The sequence below is a fragment of the Perca flavescens genome, chromosome 3 (assembly GCF_004354835.1).
Source record: "Perca flavescens isolate YP-PL-M2 chromosome 3, PFLA_1.0, whole genome shotgun sequence".
Taxonomy (NCBI): domain Eukaryota; kingdom Metazoa; phylum Chordata; class Actinopteri; order Perciformes; family Percidae; genus Perca; species Perca flavescens.
The window spans coordinates 25,144,028-25,172,005 of record NC_041333.1 but is presented as its reverse complement, the minus strand read 5'-3'; the positions used below and the strand labels follow the sequence as shown (position 1 = coordinate 25,172,005).

The 27,978-nt window shown below is 39.1% G+C and overlaps 1 long non-coding RNA gene across 1 annotated transcript; it reads right to left on the bottom strand.

Moving 5' to 3' along the window:
- Positions 1 to 21: 21 nt before the first annotated feature.
- LOC114553305 (uncharacterized) lies at positions 22 to 16,792 on the bottom strand. The gene is made up of 3 exons (XR_003692287.1): positions 16,762 to 16,792; positions 15,428 to 15,587; positions 22 to 478 (listed from the first exon to the last, which is right to left on the bottom strand). It is a non-coding gene; the product is annotated as an uncharacterized LOC114553305 (long non-coding RNA).
- Positions 16,793 to 27,978: the final 11,186 nt, after the last annotated feature.

The window sequence follows — 27,978 nt, the reverse complement described above, 5'->3', positions numbered from 1 at the left end:
AATAATGTATGTCTGGTTTTTCGACAAAAAAGTTCAAATAGCTAGTTTATAAATACTTCTTTGCCCTCGTTGAAAAATCCAGAATCTATGAATATGTAATTTTTTTTAGGTTTAATTTCTGGACACAGGATGTAAATGTATTGTATTTATATAGCGCTTTGCACTACTCAGAGCGCTTTAACATAGTACAGGAGCAATTTACCTTTCACGCACATTCACATACGGTGGCCGAGGCTGCCATACAAGGTGCCACCTGCTTATCAGATAAACATTCACATATCGGGAGCAATTCAGGGTTCAGTGTCTTGCCCAAGGACACTTTGACATGGAACTGCAGGACCAGGGATCGGAACACCAACCTTCCAATTGGTAGGCAACCACTCTACCACCTGAGCCACAGCCACCCTGGGTTAGGCAAGATTTGTCTGGTTGGAGCTGTCCCCGGAAATGTCCCCGGTTTTCACTGTGACTGACAGACCTGAAATTGGAATGAAAGAAAGAAAACATTGACCAAACGTATAGTCACGCTGACTTGCGCACCCTACACGCGCAAGCTCAAGCCAGAGTATGCGCTGCTCATAGCTCAGAGATGTTCTAGGATGTCCATATTTTACGATGCTAAAATTACTGTTTATTTACATGGAGTCTGGTGGGTGTAGCGACCGCAATTTCGCGGACTTTTTATCTTTAAAAAAAGGATCTTACTCTAACAGAAAGATCAACCTCCTTAGAAATCCTTTCCAAAATGCTGTCAGATACTTAGGATATGAATCTGAGCCTGTCAGTGGCAAAACAAACCCTTTTATGAATGTAAATACAAGCTGGACAATTGACGTCCTATTAACTTACATCGTAGCTTGTTTCGCCTTTGCCGACTGCAGCGATCTCCTTTAATACTGGACCAATGTCAAAGGAAAATATTTCCTCAATAGTTTTAATTGTATCCGCTACTCAATGAGCTGTTGCAGAAACAAGCCCAGCGTGGAGCATTAAAGCAAAAGCTGTCAGATAAATGTAGTGCATGCAGTAAACATTACAACATTTCCCTCTGAGGTGTAGTGGAGTACAAGTATGAAGTAGCAGCAGGGGCGATTCTAGGATCAGACCTTTAGGAGGGCTCAGCACCTAATGAGAATGTGACACGGATAAAGCGCATGCAAAAGTGTTAATCTGCGCCATGAAATTACCAACTTCTTCACAACTGTACTCCTGCTCTCCCTCTGACAGATAGAGACTCTGCCAAATGCTTGAGTCTGGCACAACCACCTCAACCAGAATCTAAGCTTTCCAATGATATTAGCACCAGTTGCTGTGAAAAATGGTTTGCGAGAAAATTAACATTGAACTTACATGAAATGTTATCATATTTGCATTCTGCATAAATCTCTGCACACCCATTACTCTCTGTGAAATATCTCACAAACTCTTCACTCAACACATGCATCAGTACAACAAGCGGTTACCGAGTAATCCGGTTTTGAAATTGCAACAACATTTCTACATGGTCTCCAAGTTTGGGCCAAAATTATAATGTACTCTCATGTAAACTATTTATGTCAGCACAGACATTTTTGTAAATTGCTTAGCCAGTGTATCCCACCATAATGGTTATTATATTGCCAGATTCCAGACAATCCCACTTACTTATATATATCCCACTTACAAATATGAATATATATTTATACTGGTATGCTTCCTAGTGACATTAATGCAAAAATATGAATATGAATTAAAATTCTGAAGTGCAAAATAGTTTAGGCTACAGCACAAATACAGTATTTCCATCCATAGATAAGAACAATCAAGTCTAACCTCTGAATTTCTTTTCAACATGCACCAGATTGATGCATTTAAACGTTAACATAGACAACATTTTCTTACAGGGGAGCATGCCCATGGACCCCCCCCCCCAGTGCAGCTCTTTGTTTAGTGACGCCCCTGGGGCAGTGTCCCCGTTTTAAGTTTTACAAAGATAAAAACATTACCTCTTTTGGAGGTATTTACGCTTCTGAGCTGAAAATGTCCCCGGATTTGTCTCAGAAATCTGGTCACCTTACGGTAAAACTCCCGTTGGATGACACACTTCAGAATGGTTGAAAATCTGCAACTTTCCCTCTTTAGCGTTTAGCTTAGCGCGGCACTTTATCAACCACAAAACAACACTGGCTCTAGCCTTTTGCTACTTCCTGTTTGGTGCTGGAGGTAGCACACTCATTGGTTGTTGACAATGTTCACGTTATTTAATTTCACTACCAAATCTTAAAACTTACGATAATATCAAACATGTTTGCCAATTTTGTTAGCAAATCAAGATGGGGAAAAAAATGAAAAATGATTGAGACGATGGGAGCACGCCCCAACTCTAGCAAGACTCTGTTGGGAATTGGTATGGGTGCAGATTCAATTAGAGAATTTTGTCTGAAAGAGGAGATTTTTATAATACAAACTCTGGTAAGCTAAACAGCTGATTTTCCGCAGAGATACACACACAGGCCGCGACGTGGCGGTCAGTCAAAACTTCAACAATACATCGTTATCAAATGATACATTCACAGCAAACTGGGACACGTTGGTCGCGATCACAGATTAATGGCAAAACGATGGCAACACTAGCCTTCACTCATTAATAAAATTAACACCCTGTTCTACATCTGCCTAGAACAAATAAAGCCTTACGGTGTGTTATCGTTCGTTAGTCCACAGATCTCCACGGTAACGGAACGATCTCCGAATGCTCGTCAGCAATGCACGGAGAAACTTGTTGATTCCAAGGGCAGCGAAACCAAGCTTTGTCGACTTGAGAAGGAAAACGTTCTTTAGACTTCTGGCCATTGTGAGGCTCTTTCCCTCGTGGCTCGGACTTTAGCATAGGGGTGTGAAATGTCCAGGCTGTAGCCTTTCCCTGAAGGCCTCCTTTCTTTGTTTGAGAAAGGATCTCAGGCTCTAGTTGCCTTTAGGCCCCCTTTGTCTCAGGCACATGTTGACCCCATGTATCCCTTTTTTAAAATCAGTTATTTGTTTAAACTTAGTTAACACACTGCTTGGTCCCAACAACTATCATGATTTTATTCCGATATTGGAAATTAGTCTGCGACAGTGGAATCGCTTGAAAAGTAGTTTGGTTTAAGGTCAGCATAAATTCATGTTTAATTCATTTAATTATTTTTCTTTTGAGTCCAAAACATTTTCAAATGCAAATAATACATTTGGTGTCTGAATTATACTGCTTTTATCTCTGTTAACAGAAACCGAAACAGAAAAACATCAATATAACAGGTGATCACAAACCTTTGAACGGTAATTTATGTACTGTAACTGCTAACTCAAGCATGAAAATGTAAAAATATATGTTAGAATTACTGACTGCCAGATTGCTAAATTGATTGCTAGATTGAACCAAATTGGAACGAACAGTACGTATCTATACTTGTGTTTCTTGAGCCCTAACTGAAAATAGTATTACAGTAAATAAAAAAAATAAAAAAGATAAATATACTCAACATTTCCTTGGAAATGTAATGACTCAGGTAGTGTAACCATTCACATGAGAGTGTATAACGTTGCCTCAGATACATTTGATTTTAAGACTTTATATGAAGACTAATGTGATATGTTGCCTTTGTTGTAACTACAAGATCCCTCTTGAAAATAAGACCCTGTGTCTCAATGAGATTACCTGCATAAATAAGGGTTAAATAAAAAAATAAAACATTTTTGCAATTATAGGCTCTATCTGCCAATAATAAAACCTATCTATCAATATTTTATTGTTAATGATAAATAAGTGTATTAAATGCCATGCCATAAAACAGCAATCTAGTGACAAAATAGTGACAGATCATAATCTGTCACTATATTGACATAACTTTTTAAAGTAAAAAGATTGTGCTAAATCAATAGGCTATCACCATCATGGTGGGAAATGCAAAATAATAGACTATATACACCATATAGACAAACATGTGCATTGCTTTGACAATAAGTATCAACTTGTTTCAATATTTATTCCATTAATGGTTTTAATTTCCTTCACATTTCCCCTTTATTTCAAGCCAATTCATTTAATGCTCAATTAATTTGATGCTTATCAAATTAATTACTACACTTAAAATAACTACTGCATGGACTGTAGTCAGTCTGTGTTTCCTCTGTTTCAGATGGGTTTTTAAGACTAGTTAAGATGCCATGAAATTAATGATCCCAGATGTGAGAGTACCAGCTCAAATTGTTTTGTTGCTTCTTTTTGGTTTCTTGTTAACCTTTTCCCCTGCAAATCCTCAAAGTGTGGATCTCAGCAGCTCTCTGGGTAGCTAGGAGATGTAGTCTCTTCACAGAGTTTTGTCCCAAGATCTCTTCCAGCTTCCTGCCCGGTACACCTCCAGAGGGACTCGCATATGAAGTTCATAGCGTAGGCTCAGGGAGAGAAATTAACTCACCCATACGTAATTTAATTTAAGATACTGCTGCTGCTCAACACTATTGTCACTAACTGCTATTCACTGGCAGAACAGTGCAAGAAATATCCAGACCCTTTGTTTTAAAAATAAAAAAATAGATATAATTTTTGTTCATAATACATAAATTAAGGCTGTCAAAATTAACTTGATAATAACGAATCACATTTTTTGACGGGCAATTAACGCACGCACGCTCTGTCATTTGTGCCTCGGCCGTTGCGTATTTTGGGAAATCAGGAAGCGATGAAGCAGTAACGTTGTGGATGGCTAGCAGAAATAAACCTCCTTGAGCAGAAATGGAGAAAGAAAAGAGTCTTTTGAAAGGCAAGTTGAATTTCAAAGCCCATCCAGATGGTTTTCTTGACAAGACTAAAGTTATTTGCATCTACTGTCGATGTGAATTAAGTAACCACCAGAGAACGTTGAGTCTAAAATACCTCTTGCTAGACAAGCATACGGCTGATGCAGAGAACCCTCCTTCCCCTTGCCAAAGGCAGGCCAGGCTGGATATTTTGCAACAGAGATGTAAGAAGTGTAAGAAGTAAGAAGTACAAGCAGGGGTTAAAGTGGGCCGGAACAATCCGGAACGGCGTTACAGCACCTTCGATTAATCTAATTGGCAGTTTCCTACATCAGTCTTTTGTGGTTGTTTAAAATAACGCCAAATATCCATTCCAGTGTTTCCCCTATTCATCCTCAGCAGCGAACAGCTGTGAGTCAATGAACAAGGGAAGTGTCTGTGGTTAGTTCACATATTATTATATTAATATTTCCAGGACGCGTGGGAAAGTCAGAAGATCGGACATGGTGAAAATCACGTTGTTGGTAGCCTACCAGTTACAAACAGGCTCGGTAGTAAACGACACGGTACTGTTCTGCAGATAAGGGATGCTGTTTTGCCCTCATTGTTCTCTGTAAAGTAAGCTGGAAGTGAATGTAGCTCTGTTCTGTTTTATGCGTCGGACTTCGTTTAAAAAATAGCATTATAAAAAATTGTTTCACGCCATATGGTAATGTAGGGGGAAATTTTGCTGTGTGTGCTCTGAATAATTTGGTGTTCAGTTAACACACCAGTCATACATTTGTTTTAATGAAAACTCAACTCCTGGCAATTGCTCCTAATGTTCTTCACCACTATTTTGGAAGAAGGAAAGAGTAACAGGTGAACAAGCTATAAAAGCGTGGTTTTTTTAAGTGCTGTGTAGTACATAGAGCCCACCCCCATTATATTTCTTTATATGTATTTGTTCGCTCCCATGTTGATAAAAACATTAAAATCTTGAAAAATATCCCTTTTTAAAGTACATTTAGAAGAGATAAAAAACGTGCAATTAATTGTGAGTTAACTGTGGACAATCATATGATTAATCACAATGGTTGTTTGGGAAACAACAAGCTACACACTGAAAATTGCAAGTTTTGAAAAACATTTGGAACATGCAACAAGTCAGGCCTGCTTCCTTCAGGGAATGATTGTAAAGACTTACAAAGAATATGTTTACGCCATTTACTATCCAACTGGGATGTTTTGGGAACGATTGGAGAAGTTTGCTGTGGATGAAAAACTAATATTTTCAAATTAATAGTGTGGTCTTGAATATGGCTATACTGTATGTGTGCATTTAAGGGAAGATTAATTAATGGCCATCAGTTATATAATATAATATAATAATTTTTATAATATAATAATTTTTTTTTTAAGTTTATTAACTTAGTTTTGAGGTACAGGTCCTTTATTGTACAGCCTTTAATGCAATAATAAATGACTAGCAGATGCCTAAGCATAAGTATCCCTTTAACTTTATTACTGTAGACAATGCAGTAATAGAGCATTATTATCTGATCCATATCTGACCATGTGAGTGTTCAATACTGGGATCAATGAAACAATTATACAATTGCCAGTATATTTAGAGTATCTTTCTTTGTCATACACACAGCAAATGACAATTAGGATGCAATCTAAAAGTATATACTTTTAATATAAATGGGCCTAAATCACTGAAGTGATCAACAGCTGTCCAGGTGGCAACTATACAGATTACAATGCTTTCTTTCCTTTCTACTATTGCCTCTGCAGTTATGGTTGTCCTGCAGAGGCTAGTTTAGTGTATCCATCCTGGGGTTCACTGTTCTTTCTAATGCCTAGAGTAATTTGTTATGTGTTTATATATTTCCTTGGCCACTTGACATTTATTGTTACAGGCCAACAGTTTCAGAGTTGTATTGCTTATTCAGATCCAACTCCACTGTTTTTGTTTACTTTGCAAAAAGCAGTCATAACATATTTTAACACCTTTTGGCTCGACACAACATTTCTCATCTAATCTATGGAGAGGTGCACCATTTTTAGTGACACAAGGTTTTCTGTATCAGTAGGGTCACAAAGATCATTTCAGTGTAAGCATCCAATGCATATAGTCTCTATTATCTTTCTGTAAAATTAATAGAAAACGATCGCATGGATCTGGATTTACACCAGGACAAGATTAAATGTAATGGGCTGCAAGTCAGCTGACTGACCAGATGGAGAGCCCTTGCTGAGGGTGACTCACTCCTCCTCTGCAGTACTCCTTCTGCCACTACTTGCATCTCTCGTCCTTTCCTCTCCACTCCACCTACCCTAACTGCCGCTGCTAGCACTACTGCTGCTTCCACCTTTTGGATTGCTATATTTGTGACTGTGCCCATTGATGTGGAAAAAGCCATCATCTGGGCCAGTAGATCTGGAAATAGAGTACTCGTCGAGGTCAGCCAGAGACTAGCTTTGTTCTGTGAGAACTCACCCAGTCAAGGGTTTTGGGGGCAATGAGTTCCAGCTTGGGAGAACTGGAGGTCTCTGCTGGCTATTTTCTCGACAGTCACTCTGGGGCATGTAGGGTTCTGAGGCTAAGACAACACTTCCCACTGATTGCGGGCTGTTCAAGCCTTTAGGTCCCTGTATCACTATAGTGCTGTGAGACATGCTCAGAAACACAGCATGTTAGATGCTGCCTTCTGCCTGAACATTTGAATTTCTAAATGATTAGGTGCAGTATAAACTGGAGGCATGAATCAATAAAGCTGGCTAGATGCAGGGCAGCCCAGCCAATTAGGCCAACTGGGCGCTTTTGACAAATAATATGAAGGCAACAGAATGAGAAAGGCAGTGCGGTTTATTGGTTATTGTGCTATATTTGATGACATCTAATGGAAATTCCAATACTCAATATCATTAAAGCTCTCATGTTTTTTCTTCTGCCCTCTTTGTAGTAATAAAAGTAAGGCCATGACCTTGATATACAATGTTTAAAACACTGACAGAATACTAAACATTAAGTTCTAAGATACTAGAGTACCCATTTTTCACTAAATCATTAATTTGGGTAGCAGTCTTCATCACTAAATAAACTTTCTGGTATTTGGCTTCCAGTTTTTTTTAGATCAAAATACTTTGACCATTAAATCTCAAACAAAATTATATTTTCCCTGCCATGTATAATATAATACGCTAAAACATAGCCTAAACATCAGATGTGTTTCCCATTCTTATAATCACAGGTAAGTTTTAACCCAAGACATTCATGGGATCACAGCACATAGCTCATCAGAGAGTGAGCTAACCTCCTCCATCCCACTCTGAAATTGCCCTTAGGCCTATAGTGTGGCATAGTTAATGGAGTGCACCTACATGAATTATTAACCATGCTTACGTTCCCTATTCCCTATACTTGCCATCCTATCGATATTCCACCCTTAGCATACCCATGGGTATGTGGGCGAATCTTTACACATCAGGATGAATTGCCCTTTCTACATGCATGCTAGTCCCTTTCAGATAATGAGCAGACTATGCTAAATAAAACATCCAAAAATAAAATAAAATAGAAAGAATATATCCTTCCCACAGTAACAGTCAACAGATATGAATTTAAGTGCTGGTGACAACAGTAAATTGTGACAATGCACCACTCTCAGTCCTCCAGTTCTTTGGGTTTACGCTGCAGGGACACCTTGAGGTGTACATTATTAAAGCATACTTGGATTTATAACATCATCTTCCATGGGGAGTAATCCAAAAGGTAAAATCAATGGCCAAAAATACTGCATCCACAAACTATAAAACAGCTCCTCTCTAGCAAAGTGCTTCTAAACCTTTTTGGGTTATCATTGCAGGACTCTGCAGGATAGCATTAAACAAAAAAAAAGAGGGGAAAGCAACCTCCTTGAATTCATATAAGGGACATAGGGGAGTTAGAAGGGACATATTGCATTGACTTTCTCTCCTGTTATGGTGGGACATATGACTAGATTGTTCCCAGTGCATTACATTGCACTGAGATCTGGAATTATGGCAGTGTCGTCCCAAGGGTTAATCATCTTGGTATCTCAACGATTGATTCTACTTCTAATTGGTGGAGGGGGTTGTTTGTGTATAATTGAAAGCAGTGCACAGGTTTTCAGTCATCTATATCAGGTTTTGTTGTGTTTAGTCTGAATTTAGTTTTTCAGCGACACCACTGAAGACACTAAAATGTAGGCGAAATTTTAAAAAAAAAGCTAAGAAAATGTATTCACTGCACACTTCAAGGAACCAAGAGAATAATGAGCAGAAACATATTCCCATATGTAATATCGAAAACTTGGTGATAATTGCAAAGGATTTTTTTCCCTCATGTAACATTGTAAATGTGGTTGTTTGCTTACAGGGTGGATAGCGCGATGATAAAGTATGCTAGCTACCCTGGCTTTAATAGCAGCTCCGAAATGATGAATGTGTGAAAATGTACAATATTTAAATTGCTTAAAGCAATTATTCCTCCTTTCAACACGCTCTCGTTCCCTGTTTTACCTTTTTTTCTCCATTTATTTTATTTATCTTTCCATATATCTTTTTTCTACACCTCACTCTCGCTCTTTCCTTCTGCCTTTTCCAAACAGTCTTCTCTTTGTGCTGCCTGCCAATGTTTTCTCTCTTTCAGCCTCAGTAGGCTCATCACCCCCCGAGGGCTCTGGGCTTACAGGTCCGCAGTCTCCTTAGCCTCTGCGGTTCCCTGTCTGACTGTATACAAATTCATTTCTATTGGTTGTTCATAGACTGCCCACTTCTATACATCTCACTCTCTGCCATTGTGAGGCTGAATGTCCACGGGGTCTTTGCAGTAACAGCCTCAGGGAGAGATCACCTTCTCTTCCTCATCAATGCTAACACACCCAGACTCAAGGCACACCGGTTATGTAGAAGCCTATTGTTTCTCAAGGCTCGCCTATACACAATGGTTCCATCTGCAGTTTGACTTAAAACCGTACAGATAAAATGATTTACACTTTGAGGCAGCTCATTCTAAAATGCATCTTTTTATCAATATTACTGCACAATATTACTTGTATGTCAATTGAAGGATTGCTACAATTCCCTCCCTTAATGAAGTTCAAAAGTCAAATGCAGTAGAGAAAATAAAAATGTTATTGGGTAACTTGTATTTGACCTCTAGTGCGGTTAGATAATGTTAGATGTTAATAAAGTGATGACAGGTCAGGAGGCTCTGAACATATGGCACTCAGTGCTTAATCACAGCAATCTAACATTACATCCTCAGGGTTTTCTTTTTGCACTGCACACTTCATGAGCCCCTCATTAATTACAGTCTTAAACACAATGTGTGTTGTGTATGTAGTCCTATACCTTTTAAAAAAAACTGTACCAAATGAATGGTAATGTGATGCATGGCAAAGACAATGTGATACCACTGCTATTAGCATACTTCTTCTTGATGAGCCATTAGAATTTAAAAGTCTATTTTGGTAACGGGGAAGTGGAGAACGGGTCAGTTTTAACTCTCTAAAATTCATTGTAGCAGTGCAATGGTTTTCTTCATTTGAAGTAAGTGTGTGTGCATTCCCTTGCTTGAGAGTATAAACTATTCTTGACTCTACACCCAGCAGGCCACATTTAAGCTATTTCTGTTCTTATGCTAATATGCCAGTAATTGTTGAAGTCACACACCAACATAGTAATTCAAGTGTCCATATTAATGTACCCTTACAGTAACAATTTCTATTTCCAGCATGTCAGCACCTCTTGGCAGAGATGGTATCTTTAAAAAGACCCTTTCACACTCATTACAGCACACAGAGACACTGAAATAAAACAACACACTTTTGTGCATACTGACAGTTATTTCACTATGATGAAATGTTGACACGTTGTGTAGAAAACCGCACTACAATGTAAACTGGTTTTGTCCGATGTACACTGAATGGATCCTGAATAGGGCTGCTCGATTATGGAAAAAATAATCACGATTATTTTGGTCAATATTGAAATCACGATTATTTAACTCGATTACTCATTAGCATTTGGATATAATGGATAGTGTCCAGGGTATAATCTGTTAGTGTCCTTTATCTCACAGAAAGAGTCTTTGGATCAGAATAAAATCAGTTATACTACTGTGAGTCAGTTCAGCTTTACAGATATCACATATAACGTTACACAGCTAATGAACAGTTCCACAGACATAACACAATGTGCATCTCACATCACACGTTCACTCACTATGACCACTACTACTGTCATTAGGAAACATTGTGCCAAAATATCAACACTAATGTCGCCGTCAGTGGGCTTATGCTAGCTAACCTTAGCACATAGACAGTACCTTAGAGTAATGTTACGTGAAACAGGTGATTTAACGTTAGCTGTTCCCAGACAACGGAGTTGGTTTTGCCTTTTTTTTTTTTTTTTTTGCTCACCAAACGCTGCTGCCATCTTTACTCGCACTGAGTTTTTAAATTCCAGCGGATGTGCGCGTGCGGATGTGCGGATGTGCACGTGCGGATGTGCGGATGTGCGCATGCGCGTGTCATTCAGAACACAAGACAAAATAAGAGTGTTCTTGCAAAACAGTTAACAAACAGTCAAACATCTCCTCACTATCCACTAGCTGCCTGTCCCCTGAACACACTGTAAAAAAAAAATACGGTCTCTGTAGACAGCCCAGGCTCCACTGCGCCAACCTGCACCACAAAACATAACAAACAGTGTTACAGCCGACAAGAAGGATTTGGGGGTGGTGGTTGGGGGGGTTAGTGCACATGAGGGGGGTGTGGGGAGTGGAGGAGAGAGAAGCGTGAAGAGGGAAGTTATATAGGAGAGCTGTCCTAGACAACGACATCGAGCCTAGCCTCCATTTTGTTTGACAATACTTTGAACGTCAACAAGAAGTGACGTCACTCAACATCGCTTAGAGCACCTTTAAGTCCCATAGTGGTAATATCAGCTGTAGTCTCGCATTGCCAGACCTTCCTCAACAGCGCTGCAAAGGAGGGTCTGGTGAGTCCACACAGGAAGCGGGAATCCGAGAAAAACATGCTCTCGTTTACTGGCATTTCTTTAGAACCAATCACAATCGTCTTGGGCGGTGCTAAGCGTCGAGCCGAGCCAAGGTGTCGCTGCGAAATAGCCTCGGGACGGAACTTGTTTTGGTGCAATGTGTCCGTTCAAAGGTTGTTTCAGTCGTGCAACAGAAAACTCATATTGGACAGATAGTCTAGCTAGCTGTCTCGATTTACCATGCAGAGATCTGAGGAGCAGTTAACCATAGTCCTCATAAATTGACCAGAGCTTAAAATTACAACACAAAGAAAGCGGACATCCGAAAAGAATGACATCCGGTGGAATTTCCGGCAGAACAAGCCAAATTCCGGAAGTGAAACTTTGTGGATATATATTAGTTGTAACAAAATTAGCTTTTCCTAAACTTTGGCACAAGTATAGGCAAAATGCTGTTGTGCCCTAATGAAGAAAAATATTCCCCTTAAAAGTAACAAGTAATTAAAATTGTAATTAAGCACAGTATTTAAGTAACTATGTTTGAATCCTCTCTTTTTTTAAACCCACATCAAACTTCAGCAAGGTGACTTATATGTCCAACGTTCACCATCCTGAGGCAAGGTAGTCAGTCAGCTGCTGATGCCTTAGACAGGCTCTCTCCAGCCATCTCCATTTGGTCATTTTCAAAGTGATATCATACACTCAGAATGATGTATTACTCATTACATGAGGGAATGATGGGGGCAAGTTGTGGGCCCATAGAGGAATCATACTACACTCAGATATTGTATATCAAGTTCTAGAGTGGTTAGAGAGCCTCTTAAACACAGACATGCACTGGCAGGCTATTTTTTTTAATATTTGGGATGGAGTTACTCAGTCCTCCTCTGGGAACAAGCAAAGTCTAAAATATTGTTATTGCATTATACTGCTGACAACTTTATATGAACAAACCATGCAGCTTGAATGCCTGTATGTCTTTGTAGCATCAGTCAGAGAGCTGACTGAGAATTCATGTTAGGGACCGTGCACATTTTCAGAATCCTGAAATGACCTGTCAGCAGTACTCAAGGGGTAGTTGGAATAGAGTTTTTATCTTATTTATCGTCTATTAAACTCTTATTAATAAATTAAAGCACACTTAAGGGATCAAAGGAGGCTTACAACTGTACCTTGACAGGTGTGCTTCTAAACTTGTTTGATTGTACATTTTTACGTGAGAATGGGCAAACTGTAACTGTAATAGTAACCACTATTGCTTTTATTTATGTAGTAGTATTTGAATTATGTTAGATCCTAAAAAATGAATGATAAATTCAGTCCTAAAGGGTAGCAAATGCACTAGAAAAATAAATATGTCTCATTGTTAACAAATGTTATTTTGTTTAGTTTTTTGCTCAGACTACACAATGAAGTAAAGTGAGCGTCTTCAAAGCCGGTCTACGGAAAGCCTTTCCACTCCCTATTCAGCCTCATTGTACCGAATTTGGTTGCACTTCCACCAGAGTTCCACTGGACTGATCGCGGTCCATGGCAAAATGATTGGGACTCTATGGAGCTAGACGGCTAAATTTGTCTCTTTCACCTGATTGTCGACATGGATTATAGGTCGAAAGTTGAATGAACGAGTACTTCTGTCCTTTCGATTTCTTACAGGTTGAGTCATTGTTGCCCATAACACGCTAGCATTCTGCTAATGAATGCTGGTTGGTCAGTGAAGGACTGATTACGATTGGAGATCCCACTTGACGGCATCCGAAGCAGAACCAGAATGTCAGAGTGAATATTTCGGCGTGGTCTTTAAAACATTAGCAAACCTCTTTCTAGCATGTGTATTGACAGGGAGAGCCTTACCTGTTAGCGGTGTTGTCGATGCCTCGAGAGAATAATGGAAGCGACTCAGAGCTTGCCGTAAAGCAGCATCTCTGGCTGTATGACGTCATTGACATTTTAAAAGGCTTTTTGGAACAAAAAAACCACTTTAAAAAAATCAAGCAGTGTGTATTTTCTTAGCCTCCCCTTTCGAATGCAACATTCAAATTACTAGACAAAAATGATATCCTGAGAAAAGATTATCCTCCATAGAGTCCCATTCATTCTGCACTGGCCTGTGAGCACCACCTATATGGAACTCTGGTGTAACTGCAACCAGTTCAGAAGCCGGAAGTAACGTGAGAGTGAAACTTCTTCCCTTATTAGAAATTCTTTGGTGTCTTCTTCTCACGGTTGACCTCTGTTAGCCCTTGAGAACAGACTCCATGACTGAAAAACCTACACAGTGGAGACATTGCCCTTCAGACTGTTTAAAAGCCTCTTTTAGCTGATAGCTCCTGAGGTGAACAGCGTTAGCAATGCACCTACAGAAACCATCTTGATCTGAAAAGGGCACCCTGTGTAAAAGGGAAGACCTCTATCCTAACCTCACCAAATTACAATAATAACTCATAAAGAATACACATAAAACGGAATGGGTTATTAATCAGCATGTCCCCACTGGGCTAGTACCACAGACATTTTATTAACTTTATTTTGAGCACATTACTCTTACATCATCTCTTTGGAATACACCATATACAGAGGTGCTACTTAATTGCCTCCATATTTCTATTTTGCCACAGAAAGACATTGATGATGGGGTTTTAGTGGGCCTGTTAATAGAACCTTCCTCTGCACTATTATTCCAGGAGATTAACAGATGTGTTTGATACATCCTTACCTTACTGGCTCAGGGAATCACCGAACCTGGTAGTGTTTTGCATGACAACTACGCCAGAGCCTTTGGATACCATTGAAAACATTTAACCAGGAGAAATTGATGCTGTAAGCAGAGCCACTGCTGCCAGATTGCAATAGGGGAATGAGAAGCAGGTAGTAAAAGCCTCAGGTCATGATTAAGCAGACTCATGGATAAGGCACACTGCTGGAAATGCATGCTGCATAGTGATCAACAAATGCCAGGCAGCTCAGGAAGCATCCATTTCTTCCAAACAGGTTTCAGATTGGTGCGGATAAATAGTGAAGATTGGTACGACTTAATGCATGTGTATTTGATGACTGCTGTAGCCTTACAGAAACAGACTTTTAACACATCCTAGTAAATTCTGTAAGTAAACATGACTGTAATCTTTACCTTTGACCGGTGTGTTGGCAGCTTTATCTCGCTCGGTAAAACAACACAAACAGAGCTTTGCCTAGAGCAAACTAGAGTCATCCACTGCGAAGATACATTTCTATCATTTTCTGAGATGGAGAGCCTATTTCGGGTCGATGAATGACTGAGCACGAATGAAAGGAGACAGATTTTGAAACAAATAGTTTTCTTCTGCAAATATATCAAACAGGTCATTGCGGCTGCGACTCGTATTCCACTTGTTGCCAAGGAGGGAAAGAATTCTTAGAAAGAGAAAGCAGAGATGTATTCTAATACTACCAGCAACACTGCCCTTAGGGATAATGGTGAGGTATGTTAATTGATATATAAATCATAAATGATCACCATTCCTTAGACTGTGGAACATGAGCTTCAGAATGAGTGTGTGTACCAATACTTGTGTGTGCATGCGTATGTGTGCGTGTGTGTGTGTGCGTGTGTGTGTGTGTGTGCACAGATTTTTGGATGACTCTGACTTTGGAATAGAATGAGGAGAAAAAAAACCTGCTGGTCTCCTCCCCTGTCCACACCAGCCCCCGGAGGAGGTGATCGGACGCGTCTGTTTCCCGGAGATAAAGGGCTGCTCACCACGTCCCCAGAGCTAGGAGAAGTTGGCACCGAGCTCACTGGCAGTCTGCTCATGTAACAGACCCTGTCACTGACACTGAGAGAGAGAGTGAGGGTGAGACTGATGGGTGGGGGAAAGGGTAGGTGAGATGTTCAAGGGGTCTGCACAGAAAAAAAAATAGTATCAAACAAAACACAGAATCTTTGAATTAAAATTCCATTGGAAAAGTCAGGTATGTGTATGCATGCTCTGTCATGCATTCACACAACCTTTTCATGTGGACCACTGCCAGCTGGTACAAAATCAACGTGCCTTCAAGGATAAATTGTTTCCACTAGAGAAGGTTGACGTTGTCCTCCTAAATCGATTGCAACTTTTACAAAGTCCATTAACTGTCATTTCAGATAATTCACCAAATTTGACAACACAAGCAGCGAAATAACCTAACGACTCCTCTTATCTTAACGACAAAATAGCTTTTTGATCTTGCAGGAAAAGTTTGACTTATTTATAGCCATGACATACATTATTTAACCTCTGCATTCTCATCTTTTACATCATACTCCTCTGTTATGGTGTGGTGGCCATTTCAGTAGATTTACTCACTAACATAGTTGTGGAAACACAATAAGCATGGAAACTAAATGCACACTTCATGCATTACTTCAAATACTAAGTAACTCATCTAGTAAACTAGTATTCACATGAATGGTAACAAATTCAACACATTGTTCAGTCATTGTATATTTTACATATACTGTAACAGTCTATGATATTTTAGCACATAGGTAAAGCTGCCGAAGCTGAACATTATATTCCAAAACATATATGTTTATTTCTAAAGCAGATTTTAAATTAGCCTACATTGTAACAATTTAAAGGGGTGATAGAATGCAAACCCGATTTTACTCTGTCATAGTTGAATAACGACAGTTCGGTGGGTAAATAGGACATACATAGAAGCTCAAAATCCCATTGACACCTCTTTACTATGAAAATCTCATATTTTGAAACCTCCCAAGACCTGTAACTTTGTCACGCCCATGGGTGTATTAAGAGAACAAAAAAAAAAAATTGCTATATGTCAAAGAATTGGGATTTTTTTTTTTAGCAGTAGAACAGACCGGTGTTTGTATATAACTTTCAATATTTATTTCACGTCGACAGACAGCAAGAGGTTTATCCTGCACTTCAAGTATTATCTTTGTAGTAAACAGTTAACAGTTACACCATATAAACTTATATGACACATATACTTTTAACAACATACCTGCCTTTCATACGGTTGACTTCAGCCTGTGTCATAGGTTTTTGTTGAGAGGCAGAAAGATCTAACTTTTGCTGCTTGGAGGACTTTGCTCCGAGTCCTTCTTTGCTCGTGGATGGCGAGCGATTATCTGTGGTGGAGGTATCGGTGTTTTTGGCTACTAGCTTTGTAGATGCGTGTGTCGTTGTGAGATGCTTCATTAAATTAGAGTTGCTTACAATGGCTGTCGACAAAGTCTTCACTCTTGGACATAATGTACACATTACATGCACGTTCTTGCCTTTGACCACAATGAATTTGAAGTAGTGCTTATATCTCCACCTTGAAAATGCCAACTTTTCCTCGGATTGCTCCTGACTCGCCATCTCTGCTGCTTCATCGAATCTCTGTTTAACGAGCCTGTGTGTGTGTGTGTGTGTGTGTAAAAACACTGGCTCAGATTGGCTACCATGAAACATGACTCTGCCTTAGCCAATCATAATCGCTTACCTCGTTATTAACCACCTCCTCACTAGCTGTGAGCCAGGGGTGCATTCGGATTACACAGTTTATTCAATCAATGCATAACGCACCACATTTAACGTCCAGTAATGTTAACGACGGGAAAAGTAATTAGTTAGATTACCCCGTTACTGAAAAAATAACGTTGTTACTTAACGCCGTTCTTTTAAACGGCGTATGGCATTTAGGAAACCTTTATTGCAAGAGTAATTTTCGTTTTTAAGTCTTGCTGCTCCCATCATCAGCCAGGTAGGCTAATTTCTTTTTTTTTTACTAAAGCAGCATATGAAATCAGATGTATTACCTACCACCATTTAGTTGTTTTGTGTTATTTAAAATATTTATAAAATATCTGGTCTTGCCAGACATAATTATTCCACAATTTTTTTTAAGCAATGCAATTACCCGTTTCAGCCACCAGGGGGCAGTGCTCCCTCTGCCTCCCAGAAAACTCATGAGTCAGACCCATCTGGTAGCGGGGGCCGAGACTGAGAGCTAAATGGATAAATATGCACCAAAGAAGCCATTTTGAAATTTTGCTGTTTCATGAATACAAAAGTTGTGTGACCCCCCCCCCTCCTAGACTATCAAATGTTGGGTGACCCTCCCCTCAACAAAGAATAAAAAGACATGACCCTCCCCTATTTTCCTCCGGTGGTCCTTTCCATAAATACCGAACGGTCCCTAAGAGGGGACCTTGTACAATCTCTTTCAATATCCAAGCAAAATTGGTTTTGCAACTGAAATATCGCTAATCAAATTGTAATTTAATGGAATTGAATCCAGACCTTGTGAAATTGAATCAAAAATCGATTCAGGAAATCAGTGACAATAACCAACCCTAGCGCCAACATATGGTTAGCTTACTTAGCCAAAGACTGGAAATGGGGAAACAGGTAGCCTGGCTCCATCCAACGATAAAAAAAAAAATGTATACACACTAAAACGTATGATATCTTAGGAAATTAGGAGACCGCCGGCTGGTCACGTGACGCTAGCTTGCATGTGCTACATGACGCCGAGCAGCAGTTGGTAGTTGTTTAAGCTGCTACAGAGCTTTCTGATGCTGGCTACAGACCTCTGTTGTATCAGCAGTAGTTGGTGGATCAGTCACCTTATGCAGTGGCTGCCAATGTGGTCAATACAGCAAAACAAAAAACGGGGAATGCTTACGAACTTTTCGTAGCTTTTTGAACGAATAGTTCATGAGGACAGGCTGATCCCAGCAAAAAACGAAATATAAAAAAAAAAAAAGCTGTGATGTTACTGGGGAAGGACTATTAAGCTTACTGGCTGGTGGCTCGAGTTTTATATTTACTTTATAGACACACAAAAGCTGTATCAATCTTCTCATTTATCTCTCTGCAGAAAAAAATGAATGAGCTTATTTCACAAGTATTCCTTTAAGCCACAAAACTAAATCTATGAGTAGGTCAGGGAAGATTCTCCCTCATGGCTAAAAAAAACCCTGAACATTAACTGTTGATTTAAAAAAAAAAAGCACAGTAACTACAGTCTCTGGTGCTTAAGCGACATACATTTTAAGAGAAAAAAAATTCTGATTAGGAAAGTCTTAAATAGCTATGGGCAATGCAAGAAATAATCAATATTAATTTATAAAATAAAGTGTAAATGGCATACAATGCAGGCACTTAGCTACACTCTTTGTACACTTTTTAAATACCTTGCATCTATACTTAATATCTGCTTCCTAATGAAGCAATACTTCCAAAGTCTTTACACATGAGTGCATACTGGAGGCACATGAATCAAAATACAGATGTACACAGACATGCCTTTGTGGATCTTCATGCACGCACACACACACACAAACCCACTGAGACCAAGCTCAATATCAGTCTGTGTACAAGCTTTCCACTACAGCCTCTCTGCTTTCATTTTCCCAAATGTAGGCTGTCCTATATGCTACACCACAGGGAATATCATTAGACCAACTATAGTATTCAAAGAGATCAATAAAGTAGAATATTGTTTCTCTCTCTTTGTCTCTCTCTTTCTCCTCAGATCATTGCAGCCTCTTTATATAGAGTCGCTGTGACACAAATCCTGCATGCTGCTATTCCCCAAAACATTAATTTAGAAGTTTGGTGAGAAATGGTCTGCGTGACCCAAATAATAAGGATGCCCTTGTATTTGGGTTGAGGGGTTGGAGTTTTCAGATGTATGAAAAATGAATCCTCTTCACAGTTATATACTAAACGGTGATGACTTACAAATCCTGATTATTCATTCCTAAATGTTTGACTGCACTTTTTAAACTTTCTGATACTCAGTCATTGTGTCCCTTAATCAGGTCCTGGAAAGAGAGACAGAGACAAAGGGCCAGTTACTGGATACGTTAAAAAAATAACAATGCATTTTGAATGCAAATCATTACATGCAGAATAGCTGACGAAGAAGATAAGCAGTTTAAATTGCTTAACACTACTGTCATTTGTTTGAAAAATCTGTTGCAACCTTGAAAGAAAACTCTATTACTTGCCTATAATTTTTACCATTACCAAACCTTCTTATGTGACAAATGAGAACATGTCCACTTTGTTCTGTAATCACATAATCTCATTTGTAGTGCTACATAATCCAGTTTGTGTCCCAATCCATATGATTCACATAATTCATGTGCACCATATGAAATCTGGTTCATCGGGTTATAAATTATTGCATGAGATTCCACGTTATTTGAAATAAAAAAAATGACAATGACAGAAACAATACCTAAATGATAAACAAACAAACAAACAATGAATGAATCATTAAATAGATAAAACTGTTAATTGAAATAGAAATGAAACCAATATTCATGTAAATTCATTGTCTCTGGTGTTCGGTTTCCATTTGACTCCATGTCTGTAATCTATGTACAATTAATTTTGAGCGTAATCATTCGATACACAGCAGATCAAAGGATCTCTGATACAAGGGATACAGATCTCCCAGCTAATTATTGATTGGTACCAACACTACCAACGTTAATGGGTGTTGTTGTGCAGAACAATGATGATAGGCAAAGCATTGTTATCAGTATGCATTTAATGCCTTTGTTATGGTATTATATGAGTTAGTTTGCTTCTCTTTGGTTCCCTTGCTAAAATGTCCTTTGCAATGATGGGCATAGTGTGCCAATTGGCATTTCATCTTTCATGTCACAACTTCTAATTTAACTGTCTGCACTTTTTTGAATCAATACCCCATTGTTTGAAGTTCATTAGGAACCTATTATTGTTCGACAGTATACTCATTAAAATTGTGACCTGGGTTGATAATTGAATCGCATGCCTCTTACAGGAGGTGCATAGAATATTATTTATGCATGTATTCATGTTCTGTAGCTGTGCTTGATAAAAGGTTTTAGAACATTATTAGTGTGCACTTTTTTCTATATATTTATCAAAGTATTTTTTTATATTACTGTACACAAATCTAAGATCGGAACATTAGGAGATCTTGTAAAGTCTGAATGGCCTTCATTTTATTTCTTTAAGTATAATATGAAAAATACAACATTTCCAAGGCCATTTGGTCTTGAGATTCCCTTTTCTTATTTTGTTATGGAACCTTGTAGTGTCACATGTTTGTCTTTAGTTTTTCGTTTACTGTTTATTTTAGAAAAGTGCTAATAAGTGTTACAAATTGGTTCCATGATACATTAGGTAAATTGATTCATTACATTAATTAAGGCATACATGCACAATGCATGTGTGAAATAATGAGTAATATGAGAATGAGATATGAGAATATTAGTCTAGCTTTACATATATTTTAAGATCTTAAGATTTAAGACACTGGCATTATTTAAAACAGCTTAACCAGTCTGGACTTCATCCATCCATTTTCTATAAGAAATCACCTAGAACACTTGGAGAAAATTACGGGTACTGGCATGTAATTAATGTATTGCTCATCTATAAATGACAATAATGAAATAGCCTAAGATTTTTATTAGAAATTACCTGGAACAACTGGGTTTTGATGGTATTGGCATATATGAATTTACTATTCATCTATGAATAACAATAATCACATTTGCAGCTAAATTTGTAATTTGTGTAATATTACACTTAAATGCATTTTTACTTGTCTATAACTAGTTTTCTAAACTAAACCCTCACTGCATGATAAACGTGCCTCTCTTAAACAACAATATTATGATCATTTTGCATTGTTGGCAAGCTGAGAGAAGGTGGAAAAAGGACAAACTCAAAGTTTCATATGAAATTCTACAGCACATTCTGTCTGATTATCAGAGAGCTGTACAATCTGCAATAATTTAGTATATTTCTAACCTGATTTCTCTGCCACAAGCCTCAGGTTCTTTTCAACATGTTTAACACTCTTATAAACCCCTGTGACTCCGCCCCTATCATACCCACATCTGACCTCTGTGATTTCTATCCTTCGATCTTCTTTGACTACATCCTTTGACCATGACCCCTCTGTTCCTTCAATGTGCCTTGCGGTCTGGACAAGTTTGAGCCCATCTCAATCGCCTCCCTATCTGAGGTGGTGCACCATCTGCATCCCATAAATTGTCCTTCAGACAGCATTCCTTCTTATCTACTCAAGGACGTCTTTGACATTGTTGGACCATGTGTTCTATCACTGAGAAATACCTGTCTTGTCTCTGGTAATGTTCCAGCTGTTTTTAAACATGCAGTTGTGCAGCTCTTGTTAAAAAAAGGAAAATCTCATCTCATCCTGTTCTGTCTAACTTCAGGACCATCTCAAAACTGCCATTCCTCTCTAAAGTCCTAGAGAAAGTAGTTTTGACCGAGCTGCAAACATTTTTAGTTACTCACGTTTATAAAAAGTTTCAGTCTGGTTTTAAACCCTGTCATAGCACTGAAACCGCCCTTTTAAGAGTTTTTAATGACCTAATTTTAACTGTTGATTCAGGAGTCCCTGCCATCCTGGTAGTCGTAGACCTCACCGCTGCCTTCGACACTGTTGACTACTCAATCCTCTTGTCACACTTGGAACATTATGTAGGAATTAAAGGTACTGTACTGAGGTGGTTCCTATCATACCTCACAGATAGGAGCTTCTCTGTCCATCTTGGCGATTACTCTTCCGAGACGGCCCCATTAAGCTGCGGTGTCCCTCAAGGCTATGTCTTAGGTCCTATCCTATTCTCATTATATATGCTGCCCTTGGCATCCATATTTGAAAAATATGAGGTCTCTTTCCACTGTTTTGCAGATGAGCAAATGTATATTCCTTTAAAACTAAAACCTAAGGGCTCATTGCAGCCCCTGCTTGATTGTCTAAATGGCATTACAAGATGGATGAGCCTAAACTTCCTCAACCTCAACAGAGACAAGACCGAAGTTATAGTGTTTGGACATCATGATCTGGTTGATGTGGGCACCCTAGACTCCTAATATTTGCTGCACTGTAAAGAGTCTTGGTGTCTATTTCGACAGCGCCTTTAATTAAATTCATTAAATTCAATTCAATTCAATTTTATTTTATTTATAGTATCAAATCATAAGAGTTATCTCGAGACACTTTACAGATAGAGAAGGTCTAGACCACACTCTATAATTTACAAAGCCCCAACAATTCCAATAATTCCCACAAGAGCAAGCATTAGCAGTAGCTATTGCGACAGTGGCAAGGAGAAACTCCCATTTAGGAAGAAACCTCGGCAGACCCAGACTCTTGGGAGGCGGTGTCTGACGGTGCCAGTTGGGGTTCTGATGAACAGTGGCGTAATAGTCACAATAAAGATAATGGAACAGTAACTACAATGGTAGTCGTAGTAGTTCATGTCATAGCCGGCACAGCAGGATGTAACATGGCACAGCAGAGCATGGGTGACGCAGTGGACGCGGCAGGACGCAGCACGACATAGCCGGACATTGCAGGGAAACATAAGGACTCTGGGGAGTTAACTCCCCAGAGCTAGGTTAGTAACAAGCTTTTCTGGGACAGGATGCACATAAAAGGAAAAACAAAAGAAAAGAGAGAGCAGCTCATTGTGTCATAAGAAGGAAGGAACTTCTCCGGCAATATAAAATATTAATAGAATGATTAAGAGAGGCAGGTTGAAGAGAGGGGTGCCTGGTCGGGCTAGAACTCTCCCCAACCAGATCGGGCTGTACTGTACTACTCCCATTCTACTGTTAGAGACTCTAGGAACGACAAGTAACTCTGCATTCTGGGCGCGTAGTGCTCTAGTGGGGCAATAAGGTACTAAGAGCTCTTCAAGATATGATGGTGCTTGACCATTTAGAGCTTTGTAGGTCAGGAGAAGGATTTTAAAGTCAATCCTGGATTTTACAGGAAGCCAATGCAGAGAAGCTAATACAGGAGAAATATGATCTCTTTTCTTAGTTCTTGTCAGAACACGTGCTGCAGCATTCTGGATCAGCTGGAGAGTCTTAAGGGTTTTATTTGAGCATCCTGATAATAGGGAATTACAATAGTCCAGCCTGGAAGTAACGAATGCATGGACTAGTTTTCAGCATCGTTTTGAGACAGGATGTTCCTAATTTTAGCAATGTTACGAAGGTGAAAAAAGGCTGTTCTATAGGTTTGTTTTAAGTGGGCATTAAAGGATATAACCTGATGAAAAAGAACTCCTAGATTTCTAACAGTAGTGCTGGAGGCCAGGGCAATACCATCCTGAGTAATTATATCTTCGGATAATGAGGTTCGGAGGTGTTTAGGGCCCAGCACAACAACTTCAGTTTTGTTTGAGTTTAACATCAGAAAATTGTAGGCCATCCATGATTTTATATCTTTAATGCATACTTGAAGTTTAGCTAACTGACTGGTTTCGTCTGGCTTGATTGATAAGTATAATTGTGTGTCATCCGCATAACAGTGAAAGTTAATTGAGTGTTTCCTAATAATATTACCAAGAGGAAGCATATATAAGGAGAATATAATTGGTCCAAGCACTGCGCCTTGTGGAACGCCATGGCTAACTTTAACGTACCTGGAGGATTTATTGTTAACATTAACAAATTGAGATTGGTCAGATAAATAGGATTTAAACCAGCTTAGAGCAATTCCTTTAATGCCAACTAAATGTTCCAATCTCTGTAACAGGATGGTATGGTCAATAGTGTCAAATGCAGCACTAAGATAATAATATTAATATCACAAGTACGGAAACAAGTCCTTTGTCTGCAGCAGTCAGAAGGTTGTTAGTAATTTTCACCAGTGCTGTCTCTGTGCTATGATGCTTTCTAAATCCTGACTGAAAGTCCTCAAATAAGCTATTGCTATGTAGAAAATCACATAACTGATTGGCACCTACCTTCTCAAGGATCTTGGAGAGAAAGGGAAGGTTAGATATAGGTCTATAGTTGGCTAAGACCTCAGGATCGAGGGTGGGCTTTTTCAGAAGAGGTTTTATCACAGCTACTTTAAATGACTGTGGTACATAACCTGTTAATAGAGACATATTGATCATATCTAGTAATGAAGTGTTAACCAGGGGTAACGCTTCTTTGAGTAGCCTCGTTGGGATGGGGTCTAAGAGACAGGTAGATGGCTTTGCGGAAGACACCTTTAACATTAATTGTTGAGGGTTTATAGGATAAAAGCAGTTTAAGTATATGTCAGGTCTAGTCGTTCTTTCTAGCAGTCTGTCATTTAAAGGTGAACCTTTAGAGGTGATGAATAGTATCTCTAATTGTTTTTATTTTATCATTAAAGAAGCTCATGAAGTCATCACTACTCAGAGCTATCGTGGCTATCAGTCAGCCTAGCTACAGTGCTGAAAAGAAACCTTGGGTTGTTCTTGTTATCTTTTGCTTCATCGTCTTCTTTTTGAGGGGAGCAACAGAGTCTAAAGTATTCCGCAGGCAGGCCGTAGCACCATCTACACAATTATCAATTTGAGAGGGACTAAAGTTTACATAAAGGTTTTTATTAAAGCACGGTGATGAGTTTAGTGCTGTTGGAATAGCTTCCTTAAATTTAGCTATAGCACTGTCAGATAGGCATCTAGTGTAGAAGCTTTTATCTAATTTTGTATAATCGGGTATTAAGAATTCGAAAGTTATTAAGAAGTGGTCTGATAATAAATTTTAATAATAAATAGATTTTTTGGGAATACTATTACATCTTCAATTATGATGCCATATGCCAGCACAAGGTCGAGGGTGTGGTTAAAACCGTATGTGGCCTCATGCACACTCTGACTGAAACCAATTGAATCTAGTAGTGAGTTGAAAGCAGTACTAAGGCTATTGCTGTCAACGTCCACATGGATATTAAAATCACCTACAATAAGTACTTTGTCTGATTTAAGGACTACACATGATAAAAACTCTGAGAATTCTGATAAAAATTCAGAATATGGACCTGGAGCTCGGTAGACAACAACAAATATAATTGGCTGTACTTTTTTCCATGTTGTATGTTGAAGATTAAGAACAAGGCTTTCAAAAGAGTTATAATTTAGTTTAGGATTAATTAACAGGCTTGAATCAAATATAGACGCAACTCCCCCTGCTCGGCCTGAGCCTCTAGGAATTTGAGTATTAATATAACTGGGAGGAGTCGCTTCATTTAGACTAACATATTCTTCATGGCCCAGCCATGTTTCAGTAAGACAAAATAGATCAATTTGATTATCGGATATCAATTTGTTTACTAGTCCTGCTTTAGAAGACAGAGATCGGATATTTAGTAGTCCACATCTAATTTTCCTGTCCTGTTCTATCATTGCAGTGGTAGTTTTAATTCCAATTAGGTTGTTAAGTATTGCCCCTCTTTTGGTTTCCTTTGATTTAACTGATCTGAGTTGAGGAACAGACACCGTCTCATTTTTTGGGACAGGCTGTGGCTGACGTGAACTGGATGCTAAATTGACTATGTTTGCAGTCAATTTCTTATTACTTAGGGGATTCACCACTTTGTATGGTCTATTTTTATTATAACTGGAATAGTACTAGTACTACATGTTACCATGCAGAAAACATTTTCAGATTCATCCACTTAGGAATTAGGATCAATACCTGGGGGGCATGAATCTGTGATATTTTCTACAGAATGTCAATACTTAACTTTCAGTGTGGTCGTTATGTTGTCAGATAGCAGCCTGGCTCCATGTCGGTTTGGGTGGAGACCATCATGCTTCAGCAGGCTGGGCCTTTCCCAGAACAAGTTGAAGTTGTCGACATAGGGAATGCTCAGGGAAGTGCAGAGTGGTTCCAGCCAGGTGTGGAGCCAGAACAGTCTGGCTCCACGTTATGTCATGTCATGGGACCTTTAAAGGTCCCATGACATGGTGCTCTTTGGATGCTTTTATATAGGCCTTACTTATCCCCTAATATGGTATCTGAAGTCTCTTTCCTGAAATTCAGCCTTGGTGCAGAATTACAGCCACTAGAGCCAGTCCCACAATGAGCTTTCCTTAGGACATGCCATTTCTGTGTCTGTAGCAATTGAGGAGGAGAGAGGGGGGGGGCAAGGTGGAGGGTGGGGGTGTGGCCTTCACCAACTGCCACTTTGCTTGTTTGAAAGCCATGATTTCTCTCTCTCATGGGTGGGCCAAATTCTCTGGGCGGGCAAAGCAGAGAAAGGGGAGGTAACCTTGCTCCTTATGACCTCATTCCAGATCGGCCCATCTGAGCTTTCATTTTCTCAAAGGCAGAGCAGGATACCCAGGGCTCGCTTTACACCTATCGCCATTTCTAGCCAGTGGGGGACCATAGGCAGGCTGGGGGAACTCATATTAACGTTAAAAAACCTCATAAAGTGAAATTTTCATGCTATGGGACCTTTAAATTTGACAAGCAGATTTCCTCCGTTGTAAGGTCTAGCTTTTTTCAGTTGATAAATATAGCCAAGGTAAAGGCCTATCTACATCTTAATGACTTAGAGAGGTCAATCAATGCCTTCATAACTTCACAACTTGACTATTGTAATTCTTTGTATATGGGTTTAGACCTGTCACCTATTCAACCCCTGCAGCTAGTCCAAAACGCTGCTGCCCGCCTTCTGACAGGAAAAAAAGATGAGGGACCACATTACACCTGTGTTGCGCTCCCTCCACTGGCTACCTGTTTGCTACAGGATCGATTTTAAAATCTCACTGTTAACTTTTAAATCTATTCCAGTGAAGGAAAAATATTATTACCTTTTATTCATCTATAACTTTCCTTTGTGATGTACTCTGTATACAGTTGTTGTATTATTGTTGTTTGTACCATGTAAAGCACTTTGGTCAACCCAGTTGTTTTTAAACGTGATATTGATTGTATGATCAAATGCAGTTTATGATCATTAATTTTGGGGAAGTGGCCATACTTATTTTTAGATGTTCCAATCTGTCTGACTTTGGCATCAATTGGTAGAGTAAAAATAACATGAGTCCTTCCAGCATAGGCTCTGAATGGCTGTGTCTAACAAGAACACAAGTATTTACAAGAGCAACAAAAGAATTCTACAAAATGTAAGATGCAGAGGGCGATTCAGAGAAACAGGGCTTTACATGTAAAATCCGGAAACATGACAAATGCTGAACATGGAAAAGCTGTTTGATTTGGCTGGGTAAATGTATGTGCTGTCCATCTTATTGTACACACAAAGTACTTTTGAAGCCAACTGATATTTCCTCAGAAATATTCCTAGTACTAATCAGTTCAAATCACACTGATGGCTCTCAATAGAAAATGAATTAAATTTTCTGTCAAAGCGACTGCCAGTTTCTTAAGATGTGATCTCTTTTATTCTTTCACT